Below are 5329 nucleotides of genomic sequence, written 5' to 3' on the forward strand. Positions count from 1 at the left end.
TAAAAAAACCCCAGAATATTCAAGCCCAATATTAAACGTAAAACAGGAACGTTTAAATTGCGTCGTATTTTCTTATTTCAACGTTCCCGTGTGAGTAATGGTTCGTAGCGGTGTCTTGTTCTTATTCCTGTAAACTGTACAAAGCCGTTGACTTTAATACTTCGACGGTCTGCGAGGTGTTGTTCAGGCACTCGGTAGCAATGCACTCTCTGAAATGCAAAACGGCAAGCCTCTGATTTCATTATACTGGTAGCCCCACTTAGCTAATTCGAATAACTGACTTTTAAACAGGCCGCCGACTTGTAAATATGTATCTATGCTTTATTGTACATTTCTTGAACATCTGCTCTTTGGCAAAGTAACAATATATGCCTAGATGGTGCATTACCTTATTTTTTTGAAAGAATCGTACACGAAAAAAAAAGCAAGCGGAAAATGGTTAAGTAGTTTTCACCACTGAAAGCATCAAGCTGGTTCTTTTGCTGTTTCACACTGATAGTTTTGTTGTGTAGACATGCATGTGAAATATCAACACACAATATACAGACGTATGGATAAAGATCTCAATTTGTTTGAAGTGGGTGAGACTTAAAGTGCTATAAAGGTAACCGCACTTCAGGCTCCCGGACATGTAGAAGTATCCTGTAGTGTGTGTGTGTGTGTGTGTGTGTGTGTGTGTGTGTGTTTGCATGTCGAAGAATACAGAGGGACACGGAATTAAGTTTCACTATTATCCCATCGTATATGGCCAATATTGTGAAAGTTTGATTATAGCAGTCTCTTCATTGAGTTATTCATATTCTTCTATAAATTCCTATTTTCTTTCGCTTATTTTTCTTTCTTTTTTTTGGGGGGGGGGGGGGGGATGGGATTACCATTCAAATCGATCACATAACGTTATAAATAGAAAAGCAGGCTGTCATTTCGTAAAGCTGACTGGTGTTGCTCAGTTCAGACACTCTAATATGTGACGATATGTCGCAAAGGCAAAAGGACACAATCGACAATTCTAGCTTTAATACCTTCATACGTAAATAAATACAATGACCACATGTTGGATAAAAGAAAAATCGATAAAGCGGCTTTTGTTCAAATTGTCAAACAGGTTCGGTGAATATCTTGCTCTGAAGTAAAGGTCTGCTTCTATTTCTAAACCAAAAAAAAAAACAAGACATACATGTTTACAATCAGTTAAATAAAGGAAAAGCGTCGGTGTCTTTACTTTCAAGGGTGTGTTGATTTCGTCAGAACTCTAAAATAAATGTCTCGACGGTTATTCATTAAATGATAACTGCAGAATCACTTCAAAAGGTTGCCTAAATTTGAACGAGTTTAAGAGGGATAACATAATCAGCATACAAAACGTTAGATTGTGTGAGTGCTTGTGTGTGTGTATGTGTGTGGAGTTTTTATTTGTGTGTGTGTGTCTGTGGTAGAGTGAGTGAGCTGAATGTCACATCCTGAGGATCGATTTCAATAAGTAAAATTGAAGAGTTTGTTTGCAAAAACCGATAAGTCCATATTTGTCAAATGGAGATATTTGCGATTAAAGGTCAAGAAAAATAAAGAGAATAATAAGAAAATTTTTGCTTCTTTTGACCATAAGTTCAAAATTATACCTTTATATGTAGTGACCAATATATCATTTGAAAGATATTATTTTGTACTTTATGACAAAGACCGTACTTCAAAATCTTCAAAAATGGACTTATCGGTTTTTGCAAACAAACTCTTCAATTATTATATGCATAGCAGCGATGGTTAATCTCAAGTTTGAAATTGAGAATCACAACATCGTACCCACTTCATTGAAAATCACTCTGATTTTCGAAGCTATTGTAAGAATTATTAAAGGACAAGTTCACCTTCATAAACATTTGGATTGAGAAAATGCAACAATATTAGTAGAACACATCAGTGAAAGTTTGAGAAAAATTGGACAATCGATGCAAAAGTTATGATTTTTTTAAATCTTTGTGTTGGAATCGCTGGATGAGGAGACTACTACAGCTTGTGAGTCATATGCGTACAACAGTATAAAGAAAATGTAAAAGAAAATTCAACATATTTTCACTTTTTTCGCATAATAAAAGAGCACTTGACTTGCCTCTTTCTAAAGGCAGGGGGAATAATATTACCCATAACATTTGTCGGTAACGAGTCAGGGGAATGTGTACTTTTTTCAAAAGATGGAATTTTGTGAAATTCTCTTTATATTTTCCTTATATTGTTGTACGCATGTGACATCTAAGTTATTCATACACTGAAGCAGTCTTCTCATCCAGCGGGTACTGCACAAAAACTTCAAAAATTCATAACTTTTGAACGGATTGTCTGATTTTCCTCAAACTTTCAATGATGTGTTCTACTAATATTACTGCATTCTCTCAATCCTTGTGTTTATGAAGGTGAACTTGTCCTTTAAAGTGCAAAAAGCAGGGTGCTATCGTTATACAACGATGTAGACACTTTGCGAATTTATGTTATGCGTATATTTTCACATTCAAACGCATGGAAGATGAAAGTGATCAGTTAAGAAATCATTTTAAACATTAACAAGCGAATCAAAAGGGGGGGGGGGGGAGAAGGAGACCAGAATTGAATAAGTTACAAGAGATTAACTCAAAGTGAAGAGAAATGTAGATTTGATACACAGCAGGGGTTATGGAAGGAAAGAAAACAGACACGGGCTGGAGATTCAGTATTAGAAAGGTAAAATGATGCGTTATCTAACGCGTTCTCTGATTTAGGATTCCAAGGTTTACGCAAAACTGAAATGTCGATATTTCCCCCCATGTTTTCGGAATGGGGCTTGCTACAAATTGAGATCAGATTGGTAATAAGGTGATCAGAAAAAAAAAAACGCAGTCAATTATTTTGCGAACACAGAGATATGTTTAAAGCAATCTTGTACAGAATCATCTACATTCAAACGTAAAGCCTTTGAACGATTTGACTTTCTCAAATCAGAATCGGATGTGCACAGGTCACATAATTGTTTTTCGGGGGGAGGGTATGAACCTCAAGGAGTAAGTGATTGACATGAAATTTTGAATTGAAGTACACAAACTTGATGAAAACTTCTTTTTATCAAGTGGAATACTTAATATAATGCATTTCTTTGAATATGGATTTCATGACTCTTAATTTGGAGATGTATCAATATAATTGCAAATCCTATTTTGAAAGAGAGGCATTCGGATATTCGTGAAAAAGGGAACAACGTGAGTCAAAAGTGATTAAGAAAATGGAGTAGAAGAAGCAATGACATGAAGGTGTAATATTCTTACATTTGGATTCACATGCATTTCAATGAAGTTTTTCTTTTTTTCGTTTGTATTTTGTCTTGTGTCATCTCGGTCAAATAGATAAGTCTCTGTTCATTACCTTTTCACTGATATGGGGGTTTTAAATACTATTGTTAATATCACTGACGTTTTCCTGAAAGAGGTAAATGAAATGAATTTGATACATTGAGCTCACTGTTTTTAAAATGTACACCCATAAATGAATCACGAAATTTATGCTTTGGTATAATCATCACTTTATGTCACATGTCAAATTCAGTGATTCCTTTAAAAATCGACTGTGTTTGTTTGAAATAATGAAAGTGAATAAACGGTTTAAACGGATTTATGAAACAAGACTTTCAAAAGCCTTTTCCCGACGGGAAAGTAGACAAGAAATGAAAAGGCAAATGATATTTGAGCTAAAAGGAGAAGAGCCAAAGATTAAACAGTTTATCGCTAAAGTAGCATGATTTATGTTTGTTAAAGGAAAAGGAAATAGCCAAGAAAAGCGTCATGAATTCCAAAATACTTATTTGTGAAACACACAACGCATTTTGTGTTTTTATAAGATGATGGTGATGTCAGAACGATCAACAGATCTGAATAACATCCAGTATAGTCGTTGAATTAGCCTTCTTTCTGTTGCCAAACTAAATGAATCTACCCTATAACCGAAGTACTTGATGATGCTAAAGTATTTGTAATGAAGGGAAAGTAGACACTCTCTCCCCATAGACCTCAAAGATGTGTATCTTTATTGGCAGATAGATAAGGCACCACACTGAGGTTTTAATTCGTGTCTTGTACTCGTTATCCAACTGACCACCAAAATCCCCATGACATTTTGGTCTCACTGTTATTGTTGTCTTATTGTTGTATTCTCTTGTATTGTTGTCGTGATATGTTAAGTTTATCAAGTATCATTCGTCGTTTCCGGATAATATTTTACAATCATTTTTTTTTTTCACTTCGTTATAGCTATCAAATCCTTCCTAACAAAATATTCTGAACACGTCGAAATAGATTCTGTAAGGACATCTATAAAATGTCGAAAGCCAGAACAATGCAGAAAACCTTTCGGACAAAGGTACAAGCGTTTCCCTTCATAACCATTGATTTAATGCTCTTCAGAAAATTTCCTGTTGATTAAGGTATTTTGCATTAATGTTTGCTTGGCTTTCAATAAGAAATAGGATAGGCTTTATCAAAGTGGAGAGGATAAAAATTGATGATAATGTACTAGACTGGAATAACAATGTGTGATAGGTCACATAAACAGAATAACCACACCACATACAGTAATGCACTGTTGAAAATAGTATAAGAGGGGAAAAAATCAAGTATGAGAATTTTCACAAGACAGATGCTCCTAAATACCAGTTTGTGTGTTACAGAGATTATTCTTGTTTTTGTTTCTTTGTATGGTCAGATGTAGCATTCATAATGTATCTTTTGTCCAAGTACAAGTACTCTTCAAAGCGTAGTTTTAGACAATTATCTGAAATCAAACCATCTGATTAATCATTGAATTGAAGATGCCTTTCACGACAGATCCTCCTGTACACATAACGAAAAATAAAAGAATATAACACTTGACACAAAATAACTAACCTTCGGCTTGGATTTCATCATTATGGTGAATGTTTGTAAGTGTGTGTAAACAAATTTAATATATATGTATAAATAAATAAAATATATATATATATATATATATATATATATATATATATATAAATCTATATTCACATGTATTTATTTCATATGGACTATACATATTCATGTATATCTATACAAGACCGTATATGTGATATCATGCGTACTTGTATTACATCATATACAATGTGGGAGGACCTTTTAGGAAGCGGTTACAATACTTACAATACACACAATAATAACAATAAAAAGGCAGCACCTAAGCGTTATATATACGTATATATAAATATAAATGGCTCGACACTAACTTTTTTGTTTGGTGGCCCGATGGGGCCACCAAAATCCTAAATTTCAAATTTTTGGTGGCCCGAGAGAAAAATTTGGTG

The sequence above is a fragment of the Diadema antillarum genome, unplaced genomic scaffold (assembly GCF_040938485.1).
Source record: "Diadema antillarum isolate AM-2024a unplaced genomic scaffold, OU_Dant_1.0 scf00000198, whole genome shotgun sequence".
Lineage (NCBI taxonomy): Eukaryota > Metazoa > Echinodermata > Echinoidea > Diadematoida > Diadematidae > Diadema > Diadema antillarum.